Source organism: Phyllostomus hastatus, unplaced genomic scaffold (assembly GCF_019186645.2).
Source record: "Phyllostomus hastatus isolate PE091 unplaced genomic scaffold, TTU_PhHast_1.1 phas_scaffold_200, whole genome shotgun sequence".
In the NCBI taxonomy this organism is placed as follows: Eukaryota; Metazoa; Chordata; class Mammalia; order Chiroptera; family Phyllostomidae; genus Phyllostomus; species Phyllostomus hastatus.
In genome coordinates this window covers 2440004-2459302 of record NW_025334016.1, presented here as the reverse complement: position 1 = coordinate 2459302, position 19299 = coordinate 2440004, and the positions used below count along the sequence as shown (strand labels likewise).

General features: G+C 38.7%; 1 protein-coding gene across 1 annotated transcript in view; it reads right to left on the bottom strand.

Annotated features, from left to right (window-relative positions):
- Positions 1-19299, bottom strand: part of LANCL3 (LanC like 3) — a 113137-nt gene that overhangs the window by 19090 nt on the left and 74748 nt on the right. The gene's annotated exons all lie outside the window — the stretch shown is intronic.

The window sequence follows — 19299 nt, the reverse complement described above, 5'->3', positions numbered from 1 at the left end:
GAAACTAAAGTCCAACAAGTACCAAGGCAAAATCATGTTTAATATCAAAATGATTCTGATTAGAGAATGGCTAAAATTCAATGATCTGCATTTGTCAGTATTTTATTCAATCTATCCACAGTCATTTTTAGGACTACAGAGATTAAAATGTTCTGAAGCCTGCAAAGCATTACTGAATTTATTAGGATTATGCTCAGGTTTGTGGTGTTTTCTGCTTCCTACTCCTCCTCTGGGTAGATCAGATGATCCTTTTACCACACCCCTGTACCACCACAACTCCTCGGTGTAGCACTTACAACCTCTTGTATTATGATTTTCTCTACTAAACAATCAGTTATTTGAGGACAAACACTGTGGCATCTCATCATTTTGGCACCCTTGGTTCCTAACACAGAAACTAAGAGAGCCTTTGGTAATTGATGAGTGAGTAAATAAGTGCCATGTTTACTGGCATGAACATGAAAAGCAGAGCCCTCTCTCCCCTCTTTCCTTTATTCCTTCTCTAAATTCACTTCTCCATCCTTCTTTCCTTTCCTTCCACAATTATTTCTTAAGCCCCTACTGTATGCCAGGAAAGTCTGCTATAGATGCTGGAGATAGAGCAGTGAATGAAAGGGACAAGAGCTCTGCTCTCATAAAGTCAATCTTCCCAAAAGGCAGACCTGCACAAGAAAAGAACCAGTCAGAGAAACACACACACAAATCACCTAAAGTCCAGCCTTGGCCTGATTGAATCTGAGATCAAGTTAAAAATTCATTAGTTTTGGCCTTCTCTACTAAGGCATCCAATTTTCCTACCTGTTATCTGCCATTGAACTCACTAATTCCTTTTGAAATGAAGTACTAATGGATTCTTAACTCATAACTTGATCCTCTGGTTTATCCATTAGAAGGGTAAAATATAATCCAGGTTTTAGCCTCCTGAAATCTAGCACTTAATTTGGAAAAAAAATCATTACATAATGAGAAAGCTGATAATTAATAAATTCTGCAAATTAACATTTACTGAGCTACTATTCCAGTAAGGCCCTATATCACACACTGTGGAGGAATTTCTAGAAAGCCTGGGACACATTTTTCCCCTACAGGAAACTTACTATCCAGCACTGGAGATGAGAAATAGACAAGTCTACAATAGAGCAATTAAAGTTCATGAGCCTGGGGTGAAAAGAAACAGTAATTCAGAGCATGGTGCACAGACAATAAAACACTGCTCAGCTTCACAAAGACTTTACTGTCTTCTTAGTTTCCAACTGGTTGCTCAAAAACAATTATGTCATGGCTTTTGACTTAAATTTTCCATTTATTACCTGTGTATTTTGTCTCTTGGGTTTACTCTTCCTTTCTGCCTAAAACACCTTATCTTCTCATGCATTCCCAGAAACATTTCTGGGCTCAACCTCAGGTCTTTCCTTAGCTGAACAACAAATTTCTCCTAAATGATTTCCTGCTCTGCATCTATTCAAATTGCTGTCAACATTTTCATTTGGTATTAAAAACATCTTACTCTTTAGGCCTTTATCGGCACCAACTGATCTTACATTTAATCTTACTGTAATTAATGTCTGGCATCACCAGTTTCACAGCAAAAACCCTCCATCTTGGCTCACTGTCAAAAACCTGTTGAAAGAAAGCCTTGAATGGCATGAAATTAATAGGAATCTAATCTGGTCCCATCCCATATTTTCCTTGGAATATATCTGGCTCTTCAACTGAACTTAGGTCTTATCTGCCAATATTGGTCTTGAATCCATGTGACAGAGGCAGTTTTTGTGATAGGAAAAGGTCAGCAAATTTTGGGAGTATGTACTCATTTGGATTACTAAAATTCTCCTTATTTGACTATTGTACCAATAATTGAAAACTGGCATATTGTTTCCTCAATTGAACATTTAATCACATATCCCTCCCCCTTTCTGTGTGTGTATGTGTGTGTGTGTGTGTGTGTGTGTGTGAGAGAGAGAGAGAGAGAGAGAGAGAGAGAGTTCACTTGTTTGTTTTTAATCCAGAGGAAAAATCAACTTAGGTTAACATGTGGTGCACTGTCCCATTTTTTCCATCCCTAATCCACAGCTCAGAACAGAGAATGAGTTTATATTTCAAAACCTCCTCAGTCATGCATCATGTGTGGGTGGTTTCCTCTTATCTCTCAGAAACACTGTGAAAAACAAAGAGAAACCATGCTTCCACGATAAAGACCAGTTATGCATGCAGTTCTTTATCTCAGGGAACAGACAAGACCTACCCTTGAGTTTACTGATTAGTAAGTGAAAATAGTGCTCATTAAAAGTGTGTAGAAGGGAACATTGAGGAAGAGGGTGCTCTTATGCCCCATAAACAAACAGCAGAGAAAGAAGAAAGACTAGATGTGAGAGAAGGGGCTTGTTCTTGGTCTCATTTGTCAGCTTTCTCAGACACCCCTCCATTTTCCAGTCCCAGCACATTGGAACATGCTCATGCGCATACACACTACCTCCAATAATATGGCTTCTTGTGCTTTTGAAACACTCTGAGGCCCTGGGAATGAGGAAATGGCATTGCCAGTGGGGAAAAAGTGACTGGGGATGACAGAACTCCCTGCCCATTAGGCCTTTATCAACACAAACCCAAATTCTCTTTCCTGAATCTGGAACACATAAGGCCTATGCATGTGTTGATACCATGGACAGATTTGGTTCTTTAAATAAACTTTTCACATTAAATGAAAATAAATTAAGATATCTCAAAAGTACAAAGTAAAGAAGTCTATGGTAGTTTGGTTTAAACAGTTTCATTCATTTAACTAATTCCTTTCACTGATCTTCAAACAGAAATGTTTGCTGTGAAATGTTCCTGTTGGGCTGGGCTCTGAGTATGAAGAGTTGAGAGAGCAATGAAGTCCATGCTTTATTTCTTGACCCTAACTGAAGGTCATGCTGCTACTGAACCACCTCCATGCTGAGGAGAGATGACTTTTGTTAATTACAACAATGGAATGGACCAGGTCAGCAAAGGCTTGCCTCACTGCAGACCCCTTTCTAGAGCAACTGTTCTGCCCATGGGCATTAGAAGTAGAAGTCTTTGCTAGTTATACAGGAACCACTACCAACATTACCAAGCAATAGTTCAACATGCCCTGAGTATGTGACTGCCCATCTGCATACACTGCAGAAAGTCACTCCACTATCATGACAAACACATAAGTAACAGAATAAGAATCTGACATTAACTTAGGTATTTTCCTCCAGCAATTAATTTCACCCCAATCCTTCATCCTACCATTCTGGGAGTAGCACAGGCTTCTGCTCACAGAAAGAAACAAGCCTTTTGACTACCAATGAACATCAAAATGACCTTTGATACCCAAGGATAATAGTTCTGAGGACAAAGGCTTTTGAGTTGTTAGAACCTGCGTATTTTAGTATCAATACTTAAAGTTGATAGTATATTAACAAGACAAATAATAGCAAGTGTAAGAGAGGGTATGGAGAAAAAAGAAACCTTCATTCACTACTGGTTAGAGTGTAAACTGGAATAGCTACCATCCAAAATAATACAGAAGTTTCTTAAAAAATTAACAATAGAGTTACCATATGATCCAGCAACCCCTGACCGGCACATCTACACAAATAATTGAAATATTTATTCACAAAAATATATGCATCCCGGTGTTCACTGCAACATTATTCACACTGGCCAGGACATAGAAACAACTGAAGTGTCCTTCGGTAGATGATTGGATAAAGAAGATGTGGTCCATATAGACAATGGAATACCACTCAGCCATAAGAAACGCTAAAACACTGCCTTTTGCAAAAACATGAATGGATCTTGAGAATGTCATGCTAAGCTAAATAGGTCAGACAGAAAAAGTTAAGAACCATATGATACCACTCATATGTGAGATATAAAACTGAAAGTAACAAATGAACAATCAAGACAGAAAAATACTCACAGACACAGACAACAGTGTGGAGGTTACCAGAGGGAAGGGGGTGGGAGGAGGTGGTAAAGGGGGCTAAATATATGCTGAAAAAAGGAGATTTTCCTTTGGATTATGAACACACAATACAATATACAAATGATGTATCATAGAATTGTACACTTGAAACCTATATAATTTTTAACCAATGTCGCTCTAATAAATTTAATTTAAAAACCAATAGACTTAAGTATACACATATAGCTGCCAGGAAGTTTAAAGTCAGTGTGGAGTTCCTGCTACACCCCCTTTGCCAAACCTTAGAAGAGATCCTGTAACCCCCCTGATAGGTTTAGGGATCTATAGGTAGTTAGGATGTGTGCCCCTCTCCTGCCTGGACAGATGGTAGCCTCAAAGATGTGTCAACTTCCTGGGGGTCTGGGACCAGTAAAAGTTATACCACTACATGGCATGTCCTACAGGAAAACCAGAGACAAACCTGAGTTTTCTGTGGGTACCATGGTAGACCAGAAAACAAATCCCACCCTCTGAAGCAAATTTATTTTTAAAAATTCTCAGTCCAAAAGTATTGATGGGTCTGGAGAGTATTATGTTAAGTGAAATAAGCCAGGCAGAGAAAGACAAATACCATATGATTTCACTCACATGTGGAATCTAATGAACAAACTGAACTAACTAGCAAAATAGAGACAGACACATAGACAGAGAATAGGATGACAGCTAAGGAGGGGAGGGGAGGGGATGGAGGGATTGAGAAAAAAGGAAAAAGGACTTATGGACATGGACAAAAAGTGGTGATTGTGAAGGTGGGGTTATAAGGGACTAAATGATAATGGAAAAATACAATAAAATATTTCCAGATTATTTCAAATTAAAAAATTGGGGAAACTTTTGGTACAAAGTCAATTTTCACAATTGGTTAGATTTTTACTTTTGAAGCCTCTTTGAGGCTGTGCTTGGGTTGGAACCCACTAACTTACAGGGAAGAGTGAGGTTTCAGGAAATCTCTGGAGCAGGTCAAGAGTTACTTCAGGTGTTGAGAAGACAAAAGCTGAGGGGAGCTGCTGTGAGTCAGAAGCTTAAAGAAAGAAGGTAGGGCTAAGGGAAAGCTTTTAAACAGGGAACAGATTTTGATGAGTCAAACATTTCATATTAGGTGCAAAGCCTGCACCAGGCACTTAAAGGGACAATGTAATCTTAATAATTAGACTAAGTTAACATCTGAACCATACAGATAATGAAACATTCAGCATTTAAATTCTAAAATCACAGGTGTAAGGTGGAGAGAGTAAATACGGGGGGCTTCATCGAGGGAGAGGGATATGAGCTGTGCATTGAAGGACAAGTATGAAGTGGATAAATGAAAGTAGGGGGAGAGAGGGCATTTGAAGCTGTGGGATAATGGAGAAAACCCTGTGTATGAGGGCAATGCTTCTCAAACTGCAATGTGCACACAAGTCACCTAGTTAAAATGCAGATTCTGATTTACTAGGTCTTGGGTGGGGCTAGGATTCTACATTTCTAACAAGTTCCCAGGTGATGCCGCTGCTGGTCTGTGGAAACAAATGGGAAATAGCAAGGGATTATGAGAACAGAGAGGTTGGTTGCAGCAGAGAATTTCTCTTGGGAAGAGTGAGAAGTTAGGCTGGAAGAGCTAAAGAAGTTCCCAAAGACATGCAAGGAAGCAAGAGGGAAAACCAGGCAAGAACATTGCACATCATTTAAGTGATCAGATTCCCCAGAAAAGAGAAGCAGCAACAACTTGGAAGTTCTCTTCCAATATGTGATGTATAGGAAAAACATGTGCAAATTTGCAACTCCCACTGGGGAGTTCTCTTAGCCAGTGTGGCCAGGTTTGTTATTTTTTAAAATTAGTCTCTAAATAGACACATGTGCTGGTGTAGAATGAGCAAGTCCCTTCCATCTGGTTTTCTTGATGCTCCCTGACCATGATTATGCTGGGCAATGAAGAATGGGAGGTGGGTTGCTGTAGTAATGTTTATCTTCTACTCAGTAAAGGGATTCATCAGATACGATTTCAAAGTTGTTTCATTTTCTTTCTCACATCAAGAAACACAAGCCAAGGAAACACTGGAAACCAGAAAAGTAAAACAGGTTTTACCCCATTCTTGCAGGGTGGCTGCTCGCTTTAAAGATTTATTACAAGTACCTGGTAACCCAGTCTGCACCAAATGTCAGTAGATGAATTCACTGTTTCCTGCAAGACATTAAATGTCTCAGGGCCTGAGCTTCATTATCTACAAAAAAAGGGATCACAATGACTTGTTCCATCTACCTGCCAGTATGATGGTGAGACTTTTACAAAAAGCCATTCTCAATATTTGGCTGTACACTGCAATTATCTGGGGATCTTATAAAAATCCCAATGCCCTGACGGCACCCCAAACCAATGATATCAGACATTTTGCATGTGGAACCAAGCATCAGTATTTTTTAAAGCTCTCCAGGTGACTCCAAAGTACTGTCAGGTTTGAGAATCACTGTTATCAAATATTGAATGAAAAAAACAGTATTTAAAAGCAAAGTAATAATATGATGATGACTATAATAATGAAGAGAGGTAAAGGAAAGACAAGCAAAACATACTCCCAGGTAGAAAGAAATACCTTTGGTCTGAATCCTGGGATAGCGAAAGGGAGAAACCCTATGTGAATATGAGTGGACATCCTGGGTCAGGCCAGAAGTCCAGTGAACCTCATCCAGTGTTTCCAACACACATACCAAGGCACATTTTGTGGTAGAGTCATGAAAGGTGGAGGTAGAAACCATAGACACAGCAGACAGTGCACTGGACTAGGACTGAGGAGATTGGGCTTGAGATCTAGCTTTGCCACAGTAACCATGGTTAAGTCATCAGAGCTCTGTTTCCTTATCTGTAATATAAAAGGACTGGATTAGACTTTGTCCACTAAATCACTGCTTCTTAAATTTCAGTGTGCCTACAAATCATCTAATGAGCTAGCTAAAACACAGCTTCTGGTGCCTCATCCTCAGAGATTCTGAATAGTAGCTGTGGAATGGGGCCTGTGCTTTGAGGTGATGTGCAGGCTGTTGGGCTGGGGAAGAGTACTGTACTAGGTAACCTCTAAAGTTTTCTAAGGCATTGAAAGAAATCTGGCTCTTAAACTGAAGAAAGAATATAGCATGGTGATAAAATAAAAATAAAACAAAACATGGGTTCTAACTTTAGCTTCACTGTTTTCCAGCAGTGTGGATTTAGGTAAGTTCCTTAATACTTTCTAAGCCTCAGTTTACTTATTTGTAAAAAGCAGCAATAATAAGACTTACCTATCTCACTGGATTGCTATGAGGCTTCAATATAAAACACTTAGCACAATTCCTGGCATAAAGCAGGTGCACAATGCATATAAGGTATAGTTAAAACAGACATCACCCCTCGGTTCTAGCAGGTGTGGCTCAGTGCAATGAACAGTATCCTGCCAACTGAAAGGTCACTGGTTCAATTCCAAGTTGACGCACATGCCTGGGTTGTGACCACGTCCCCAGTTAAGCACATGCAAGACACAACTGATTGACGTTTCTCTCCCCCTCTTTCTCCCTCCCTTCCTCTCTCTCTAAAAATAAATAAATAAAACCTTTAAAAAGTAAAAAAAAAAGACATCAAAGTCCAATAGCAACTCAACTTGCACCATTCAAAACCATAGGCCTTGGAGGTCCATGCTGAAGATATCTCACATAAAATAACTCTGTTGTTGCTCACCTCCCATCCCCAACTTCCACCCAAAAGCCAGCTTGTGTCATCTTGCATTCCTAAGTTGTTGTAACTTGTAATTCATAAATTAGTAATGTATGTACCTTCATTTGTGTATGTACTTTTCTCATCACCACACTTAGAGCCTTTCACTGTCCTATGTTTCCCAAACATTTCTTTTTGCTCTTTCAAAATACTTTTCAAGTTTTTCTGGTTTCTAGACAAGTCTCTGTCACCAACTATGTAAATTTAGCCCAATCACATAACCTCTCTGAACCCGTTTCATCTGAAAAAAACAAGGAGTTAAGCTGAGGTGGTTTTTAATGTGCCTTTCAGTGATAGCATTTTGTTATTTTGTGATTCAATATTTTACATAAACTATTTAAAAATTTACATATACTTATTTGAGCTCTAATTCTGGGATGTGAATGTGATGGTATGTTGTTGTGGTTTCATTTCTTACAGGCTAGGCAAAAAGTCTTTTATAATGAGATTATAGCGTGTATTTAATTTATCCTCAATTCTAGGCATTTTATTTTCTCAAGATACATAGCCACTTATGTACTTCCTTCAAAATGAAAAGCTAAAAAAAATTAGAAGTTCTTTTAGCTTCTTTGTATTAGTTATGTGAGTATCTGGAGTCTTTGGGCTCCTGATGCCCCCAAATTGACTATGTTATTAAGGCTGAATGAGTAATTAACAATTTTACATCAGAACCTCCTCTAAGCTAGTGTTGAATGAATATGTCATTGTAGTATTCTTTTTTTTTAATTTAATCTTTATTGTATTTTTTCTATTACCATTTAGTCCCCTTATACTCCCCTCCCACAAGCAACCACCACACTGTGGTCCATGAATCCTTTTTCCTCAATTCCTCTACCCCTACCATGCCCCCTCCTTAGCTGTCATTCTGCTGTCCATCAATGGGTCTGTCTCTGTTTTGCTTGTTAGATCAGCTTGTTCATTAGCTTCCACATGAGTGAAATCATCTGCTATTTGTCTTTCTCTGACTGGCTTATTTCACTTAGCATTATGTTCTCCAGGTCCATCCATACTGTTGCAAAGGGTAAAATTTTCCTTTTTATGGCCAAATAGTATTCCATGATGTAAATGTCCCATATTTGTTTTATCCACTCATCTACTTATAAATACTTGGGCTGCTTCCATATCTTGGTGATTGTAAATAAAGCTACAATGAACATAGGGGTGCTTATGTTCTTTCAAATTAGTGTTTTGGTTTCCTTTGGATATATTGCCAGAAGTGGGATCGCTAGGTCAAAAGGCAGTTTTGTTTTTAATTTTTTGAGGTATCTCATGCTGCTTTCCACAGTGGCTGTACCAGTTCATTGCTGTATTCTTAAACCATGGTTCAACAAATATTTTTCAAGTGCTTGCTGGGTGCATGATATAGTGCTAGGGAGTACAGAAAGTATAGAGGGATCAACAGGTATGTATGATCAGGTAGACAGTAAATGGGTTTTTAATTTTTATTTTGAAAGGCTTATTCTTATAACATATTTGTGGCTTACAGTATTAATTAGCTATATCACCCCTTCCCACCTCCCCTCTGGTTACTGTCAGATTGTTCTTAATTTCAATGTCTCTGGTTATATTTTGCTTGCTTGTTTCTTTTGTTGATTAGATTCCACTTAAAGGTGACATCACATGGCTTTCTTATTAAGTGATCCTAGAGCCCAGAGAAAAAGCCTGGAAAATACACTGTCACTTTGATGCCATTGCCCTGGGTGACTCCCCTAATTATTCCACTTATCCTGTTCCAGGTCAGGGACAATGGGCATTCTGCAATCTGCTAGCATGACAGTGGATCTTCAAATCCTCAAACTTGAAATGGAAAGGCAAAGAGGAGGCCCATGGGCATCTCAGCAATAAGTGCTGTAAAGCAATTATATTTTTTTCTAAGCACCTCTGTCACCTCAACTTAAGTGATTATATTATGTACTACCTACTCTGTCACTTTAGAGACCTATTCACAAAAATGGTCCTAGATGAACAATACCTGAACAATCTGTGCTATTTTAGGGTTCAATAACTCTTTCACCTAGATACTTTGGACAAAACAAGCTGAAAGGGTTTTTTTTGTTTGTTTTGTTTTGCTTGTTTGTTTTCTACTGTGCTCTTTGACATGGACCCTAAAGATCACAAACTGGGGAGGGAATACAGAGATTCTTTAAAACTGATTAGTGGTTAGTATTGTCTTTTTTTTTCAATTCCTTACAAACACATTTTAGTAAATGTGTTTATTGGGGATCAGGGAAGCAGTGTGATATAGTGTAGGTTTGGCCATGAATGGTACCTTCTGTGTGTGCAAAGTGAAACCTAAAGCTATTGGGGCTGGGGTGATGTAGGATGTATTGAGTGACCATGGTTGAGGAAATTCAGACTTTTTGGCTCTGTCATTATAAGGCAACTGATTTAACCCCTCTGGCTTCACTGTCTTCATCTGTAAAACTAACAGCTTCCCAGGACCTTTCTGGTTCATAATTATATATATATATAAACTTGCCTATTTCCTTTTGTGTTCATTTAGGTATTGTAGGGAATCCTCTGTCTGATCATGTCCAAAGTACTTTTGCTATGTTAACACTATGTTTTCAGACACTTTAAGGGGAAATTACTGTTTTCTGGTTTCTTTTCAGAAACAGTTTTAGCCAAAGATCTTTCAGAGAACTAGATTATAAAACCCAGAAGGTATCACTTTCTATATAAATAACACATCAAAAAAGGCAATTTAGAGAGGGCCAAATATATGATGACAGAAGATGATTTGACTTTGGATGGTGGATACACAATACAAAGTACAGATCTAGTATCATAGAAATGTATACTTGAAGCCTATATGACCCTATTAACCAATGTCACCCCAATAGATTTAATAAAAAAGGCAATTTGGGCTGACCTGGCCATGAAGGCATGCTAAAGGGAGTTGCCACTGCCCACCACTCTTGCCAGACATGATGTACGAAACTGTCACTGTGGCCATTTTTATTTTACACCTAGGGGAAGGAGAAGGAATGAAGAGTTTCAGGAGGAGCTGGCTCTGTGGCAGAAGAGAAGAATGAAGTAAATTGACACCTTGATTCTGTTAAGAACAAGAAGCTCCACAAAGCCTCTCCATGGATTTGAGCTTCCACAAGTTCCAAGTGGTTGCTGCTGAAGAAATGCAGCTAGGAAGGCTTCTTCCTGGTATTTAGAGAGGCTGGGGTGAGCAACTGGGATATATTACCAGTACTAAGCAAAGCAGGATTTATAACGTTGTGAGTTAGTAACTAAGGTTCTTATCTTATATATACAAAGTTTATTGTGGAAATATTATTGACCCCTGCTACGGCTTACTAGAACTTCTATGAACAAAAGAGAAAAACAAATCACTGCAATCATGGAGATTACATTCCAGTCTGAACAAATTCATATTGTGCTCCACAGTTTATTATCCCAAATATGGCTTATTCAGCCACTCTCCATAATTTGTTATTATTTTAATGGGACTGTCTTCATAAAGAAATCAATATTAAGTAAATTGTCTGCCTCATCTCATGTTGCCTGGAAAAAATTTTAACAGATGAAATCCATTCACAGGCTCAAATGTTCAACTGGGGGTAATCACCAGAATTGTAAGGATGGACATAGGAAAGAAATGGCCAGCTGGCCAGCTGCTATAGCATATAATTACATGGAAAGGTTTAAAAACAGAGGTCACTTTTTATACCAAGATTTTATGGGGTTAGGACAACTCATGTGTTTTCAAAAAGCTGCACTCATGATGCTAAGATACAGACATTGCTTCATAGGGCTTTGCATAACAAATCAGTACTATTTAGTATTATAAACAGCACAGGTGGTTGGAACAAGGAACTCAGCTTAATCTTATGTGGTTCATGTAGCTTTGCTGTATTTAGCCCTGATCACAGAGTAAACTCTTATTTATAAGTTTAATGCCAGATACCCTTGCTATAAATTTGCTTCATTTGTTGTAACACTAACTATTACTGACCGTTCATCAATTTTTAAACAAACAAAAGCATGCATCCCCATAATACTGAGAGGGCAGTCCTGTGTTTAATATGTAAAAATGGGTACGGGCATTACATATATAATTTGTGATGGAGAGGTACTCACAAAATAAGGCCTCCGAATTACATTATGAAGAAACAACTTGAGAAAAACTTATACAGGTGCATATGAGATCTATATCTATATGTATATATCTACATCTGTACCTTTAACTGTGAAAGATGTGTAATTTGGATTTCTACTATAGTACATCAATGTCCAAGAGAAACACATACCTAGGTTCACTTGTATAAGAATGTCCACAGCAGCTTTATTCATAAGAATTTATTCATAAGACCTGGAAACATCCTAAATGTCCATCAACAGGAGGATGAATTAATAAATTGTGGTATATTCACCGAACAGAACACTACTCAACAATAAAAAGTGAAAAAATAAATGCAACAACATGGACAGATCTGAACATGTTGAGTAAAAGAAGCCAGGCACAAAAGGATACTTGCTATATGATTCCAACTGTATAAAATTCAAGAAGGGGCAAAATCAAAGTATGGTGATAGAGGTCAGAATAGTGGCTACCTCCCTGTGTCCTTTGTGTGTGTCTAGGAAAGTGGTACTGATTCATTTAAAGGGACTTTCTGGGATGATAGAAAAGTTCTTTTCCATAATCTGTGTAGTGGACTTATGAGTCACAGTGAAATCATTCAACTATACACTTATGATTTGCACATTTTGCTACATGTCAATTATACTTCAATTTTAAAATGCAAAATAAATCAGGACATATCAAGTGGTTTAGTTGTTTGTTAATGCATTTTGTCTGCATGTCAAGGTCCTTCGTTTATAAGACATCAACTTTTGTGGCTATTCTAAAGAAGGGCCTTCCTAAGTCTTGTGTGAAATTAAAAAAAAAAAGGTGCACTCTCTTCTGAGCAGTTGAAACACATAAAGAAGCACATTACCTACCACTAGATTGATGCAACCCCAGGCCAAAGCTTAAATTGACCAAAACACAGAGGCTGGATTTCACTTTCCTCACCCTTTTGGCCAGGTGCCCTTGTGCAGGGCATAGCTCTGCCAATCACACAGGGCTGCCTGGTTTTGGGGAAGAAAACTGGAGCAGTACTGGAATCTGAGGGCTGCCAGGCCAGAAAACTGGCTAGTACTTGGACCCAGAAAGTTGCCAGGCCCCAGGCAGTGTTCTCTCTCAATGACACTGGTCTCTGCCTCCCTCTCTCACTGTCTACAGACCTATTATGTCTAGTCCTCTATGGCTGAACAGTGACCTCCCATCACACCACCACACACAACAGTTTCCACATTTTATTACGTCCTTCCATTTTAGACACAGTGCAGGATGAACCAGAATCACTAAAACCTAATTTCAAATTCCTGAGAATCTGATTAGCTCAATCCTCAGTCAGGTGTGTTTAGTCCAACTGCATCAACAGGGGTGCAAAGATCCATTGAGAGAGATGGGGACAGTGTGTCACAGAGAACTGGGGTTATTTTGAGCTAGGCCAATTTCCACAGCAGGGTCTACTACACTTGTATCAGGAATGTTTTTAAGTTAAATTATTACAAAATCTGACTTCCAGTGGCTTAACCAAATAAAGGTTATTTTTTTCATATAACAAAAAGTCAGGAAGCAGCCAACTGCTGATATTATTTAGTGGTTTGTGATGTTAGAGCCAGATGTCACAATTCTCTCTTCCTTCCCTCATATTGGTGCATAGACACAAAATGGCTGTGGTAACTCCAGACACCATGTCTATATTCAAGGCAGAAAGAAAAGGGGAAGGGCAGCACCAATCACATCTATCCTTTTTTTTTTTTAATCAGGAAAGCAAAAGGTTTCCCGGCGCTCCCCAGCAGACTTAACATTGATGTGTCATTAGCTAGTGCTATTTGACATAGCACCCCTGACAGAGAGGTTGAAAAATCAAGTAATTATCTAAGAACATTGCTATGTCAAACAAGATTAGGGTTCCGTTAGTAAGGACAATATGGAAAATGAATGTTTGGTAGACAATAGACGGTGTCTGTCACCAGACCAAACTAGAGAAATCCATATTCCCTGAAAAATTTGTTAGCCATTCATGATTGCATCCGAACACAGGTGATGGAAAGCACACTTAATTTTTTTAAAAAATTCATTGCTTTTCACCACACACTAAGCCACTATATACTCAATTTTGCACTCCACCACCTAGGATCATCTGGCTAGGATTTGCATTCTATTTCAATAGCTGTCACAGAAGTAATTGATCAAGGTAGGTTTATTGGCTCCCAGTCTAACTATTCAACCACTACACAAATGCCTTTTCTTTTCTTTTTTATTGAATTTATTGGGGCGACATTGGTTCACAAAAACATACAGGCTTCAACTGTACAACTCAAGAAAACATCATTTGCACATTGCATCGAAGTCTCTTTCTGTACCCATTTTCTCTCACCTTTGCCCCACCTCCACCCACTCCCCTTTCCCTCTGGCTATCACCACACTGTTCTGTTTATCTATTCCTTTTCTATATCAAAACATAATATAGGATTAAAGGAAGCATGATTAAAGTAGCTCTGCTTTCTCTAAATATGCTGCTAAATGATAAATGATCTCAAAGATAATTATTTCAATATGCACAGGTACTATCCCATTTTAAATCCATTTCTTTGTGTGAAACAGATGCAGGAGATGAAGGGAGAGTAAGTAACTAACTACAGGCAGTCTTCAGCTTTAAAAGAAATGGGTGAGACTAGATGGCTTCTAAGCATCCCTACATTCCTGATGTTATGCAGTCTCAATGGACTATAATTACAGTCTCTCCAAATCACAAAGGACATTTTAAATAATAGAGGCTAGATTAGTGTTATTTTTCAACTGAGAGACAATACATTCTATGACATGAGAAAAATGCTGTGGAATAGGACAGGCTGTACCCATCCACATGATAAGTGGAGAAATTCAAATCTTCCAGCTGATTTTCATGTATGAATAAAATGATACTATAAGACAATTACAATTGCTTTTTATGTTGAAATATTTTAGTTATCATATACACATTTAATGGGAAAATCGGGGGGAATTATGTTGTTAATCATATGGGGGATTTTTGTACATATTTGTTCATTCAACATATTCATGTTACAGCATGCTTATCATTTATGTTAACCTGTTTTTACTGCAACTCATATTCTAACTTAAAAGTGAAAGGAAAAAAGTAAACTTTGGGATCTATATATGAACCAATTTGAAAAGGAGTTCTAAATGTCTGTGGTTGGAAACTGTTATCTGTGAGTCCTTGAACAAATCACTTTTGCTGTTTGAATCTCAGCATTCTCATCCTTGAAATGGGGACACTTAAGGACCTTAAAAGCCTTTTTCTTGCTGTAAACTTCCAAGTTTCTGTTACTCTGTTAAAAATGTTTATCCATGCCTTGGCCGGTGTAGCTCAGTGGATTGAGCGTGGGGCTGTGAACTGAAGGGTCGCCAGTTTCATTCCCAGTCAGGGCACATGCCTGGGTTGCAGGCCAGGTCCCCAATGGGAGCCACATGAGAGGCAACCACACATTGATGTTTCTCTCCCTCTCTTTCTCCCTCCCTTCCTCTCTCTCTAAAAATAAATTAAAAAAATCTTTTAAAAATGTTCATTCAGATCACAGTTCGCTGTGGTGGCATCAAATCTTCTCTTCCAGTTCCCAAAGTCCCCATGCTGCCCTGAGTCTTACACCTCTTCCTTTAATTCTTTGAGGTTCTCCAGTATTCTGTTAATAAAACCTCCTTTTATTTATTTTTTATTTTTGTGAATGTTTAGCGTAGAATGCCAAAAGGTTACAAGAATAGTACAAAATCTCCCATATACCACTGACCCATAATCACATTTTGTTAATATTTTGTCACATTTGCTTTCTCATTCTCTATTTTTGAAGGGAGCATTTTAGAGTAAGTTGCAGACATAGTGCCCCTTTACTCAAAAACACTTCAGTTTATATTTCCTATAAACAAAGACATTCTCTTACCTAACTACAGTACAATAAAAAAAATCAGGAAATTTAACATCATATTATATTATACTATTATCTAATCTACAGTCCATATTTAAATTTTTCCAATAATCCTAATAATGTCCCCTAAATATATATATTCTGTTATAGGGTCCAATCCAGAACACATTGCATTTAGTCATCATGTTCTATAGATTCCATTTACATTTATCTGGAACAGATCTTCAGCCTTTCTTTGTCTTTCTTGACTTTGACATTTCTGAAAAGTATGGGCAATCTTATTTCATAGGATGTCCCTTGATTTGGTTGTGTCTAATGTTCCTTGTGATCAAATTGATTCAAGTTACGCACTAGGGGCAGAAATATCCCATAAATGATGTAATGATATTTGGTCCACATTGGTGCTCCCCTTTTAAAATTAAGCTACTTCAAGTTAAATTTCTATCATCTGCAATTCTAAAAGTTATGACTAATTTAAGGCTTTTGTTGCAGAAGACCCACAGGCCCTTTTAATATGGCCTCAACAGGAAGATGTGTCATCACTTAGGCTGACTACATTCAAGCTGGGAAGAACCAGAATTTAGGACTCTGGGTCAAAGACCAGATACTATACTATGGAAGTCAGCTAATTCAGGCTGGGGGTAGACAGGCCCAGGAAGTCAGAGTCCATGAGGTCAAGCTCCAGTCAACAAGGACAGTAAGCACTGATAGCAGGGCAGGGGTGGGGTCACTGCCCAGTGTTATAAAGCTAGTGGTTGGAGCTGGCCCTGGGCCCATGGGTTTTAGTCACAGACTTTGGTGGCGTGGAGAAGTAAGGTGTTCCTGGCTGTGGCAGATTCAGAGGTGCCAGAACTATCTCACATACCTTGGGGGTGGCATTACTGTGAGATTTCCCTTTCCTCCAGACCAGGACTTCTCAAATTTTAATGTGCATATGAATTCCCTGGAGATTTTGTAAATGTGCAAAGTCAGATTCTGTAGGTCTGAGGTGAGGCCTGAGACTTTGAAGTTCTAACAAGTCCACAGGTGATGCTGCTAGTGCTGGTTCAGACCATACTTTGAGTCTCAAAGCTGGAGGAAAACACTGTTTGGGGCTGTGGCAGAATGTGGAGGTGCTACCACTACCTCACATACATTGAAGTCACCATTACTGCAAGATTCCCTTTTATTCTATACCATCACATAGAAGCTTCTTTTACTCAGTCAATTCAGAATTCACTGAATACTAAGTCATTTAAGCCCAAAAAGTGATTCCAAAAGAAGTAAAAGTGAGAAAGGAGGAGACATAATTAGCACACCACCAAGCCAGACATTAAGCAATGGATTATGGCTTTATAAAAAATAAATTCACATACTCTCTTTTGTTGATAGCCCCGAACACCTGCGTGTACTGAGAAATGGTGGCTCCACCTGGCAGGGAAAGTGCTGGCTTTGCATCGATCCTCATTTTTTTTCCATAGAAAATGATACCCTACCTACATAACAAACCTGGTGATTCAAGCTAAATTTCCTTTCAGCAAGCATGTGTAAAAGGCTCATCCCAGCTTTCCCATAATATTCCCAGATGTTCTAAAACTGGGAAGGTTAGGACTGAAGTAAAAAGGGCATTACTCACAGGAAACAAGAATCTGATTATTATTAACAATTCACATTTCTGGCAAATTCTTTAAAATCGGTGTTCTTTTAAAGCTCTACATTGAAAAGGCAGTTGTTACAGCTCTGTGGCAGGTAAATTTAGGACATGAATGCAGAAACACTATATGAAAAGCCAGGCTAGCAATGCAGCAAATTGTTTATTACAGTTGCTTTCAATTAAAAGGAAAGGATCAAGTCTTTTTTCATAACATTTTTAAATTTTAATTGTTGTTCAAGTACAGTTTTCTGTCTTTTACTCCCATCCCAGCCCACCCTCCCAGTGCTCCCCACCTCCCTCCCATTTCCACCCCCCCAGTTTTCGTCCATGTGTCCGTTATACTTGTTCCTGTAAACCCTTCCCCTTTTCCCCTGAAATTCCCTCCCCTCTCTGCTCTGCTCATTGTCAGCCTGTTCTCTATTTCAGTGTCTTTGGTTATATTTTGCTTGTTTGTTTGTTTGGTTGTTTAGGTTCTTGTTAAAGGTGAAATCACATGGTATTTGTCTTTCAAGTCTTGAGAAAAAAGATGCTGCTTTACTCCAGCAGAGGGAGTCTCTTAAACAGCCAAAATCAACCCTAAAATACCAGTGTTCCAATGATCTCAGAGTGAATTAAGGGTCATTTGCAAAAAAAAAAAAAAAGGAAAAAAGTTACAGTTTATTGAAGCATGAAAGCATGATAATGACCTTGAAATAATGGTTTCAGGCTTGCTTAGGGAATAAACGTTTTGTGTCCTCCCACATGGAGCCTTCATCTTGGAGAGTTCTCATCCACTATCATCCTCATAGAATGCCAGCATTAAATCTCACATCTGACTTCTGGGAGAAAATCATTTAGTAAACTCATCGTGTTTGGTGGTTGGGACAGAGGGCTAACTTTTGTTAAAGGCCTTCTATGGCACATGGTTTATGTTAAATCTTCACACCAACCCAGAGAAGAAAGCCCAGTGCCATCTTGAAGGTAAGGAAAATAAGGTTCTAAAAAACTAGTTAGTGATTTGTTTCTGCTCACACAGCTAGGAAATGTGAGAGGTTGGGCTACTGTTTTAACCTTCACTCTACTATAATAAAATTACACATCTACACCTTTGTCATGTAAGTGTAGCACTTTTGATTGTAGATGGAGGATTATTTCCCTTCTCTCTTGATGGCCTTGGCCATGTGAACTGCTTTGGTCATAGGCATGTTAGTGATAAAAAGCTTTAAATATACTTGCATAGTATGTCTTGTCCTGAAACACACTGAGTTGGGCTGAACCTTATCCACAGTCTAAAGCAGAGCCACTCCTACCCTAGATGACCTGCAGACCATTAGCAAGAAAAATGTTATTGTAAACCACTGGATTTAGGATTATTTGTGAGCAAGTTACTTTGACTAATACAACAACTCTGTGAACTATATCTAGCTCCAACTTGCAGATGAGAACACTGAGGAGTTGAGAAGTTAAGTAGCTTGATCAAGCAGAAAAATAATTTTCCAGGGGCACAGAGAAGACTTCTGCTGATGTCTCATTGGCCAGAACTGTGTAACACAGCTACCTACAGCTGCAACAGATGCTGGAGAAGTATCTGGAATCATGAGCTTCTAATGTGAGGACTAGGGACTACCATCATGGAAGGAAGGGGAGAGGAATGATTTTTGAGTAGGCACTCAACAGTGTCTGCTATTCTATTGTTGTCACACTCCAAAGTCCATTAACTTTACCAGTACCCAATGCTGTGTTCTGTGATAGGTAGGCAGAAGCTACACAGAAGTCCCTTCAACTTGACCTTGGTGAGCTCAATATGGTGGCATGAATTGGCTTGTCCTTTTGTACTTCTGCACTTGCCATGAGAAAAGCATCCTCCAGGTAATTGATAGCCCAAGAAGAATGAAGATGTACATGGAGCCAACCTGAACCCACACAGACCTGCCCCATGAGCAAGGAAAAGTAAAAATTATTGTAAGCCACTGAGATTTAGGGATGCTTTTTATGGGT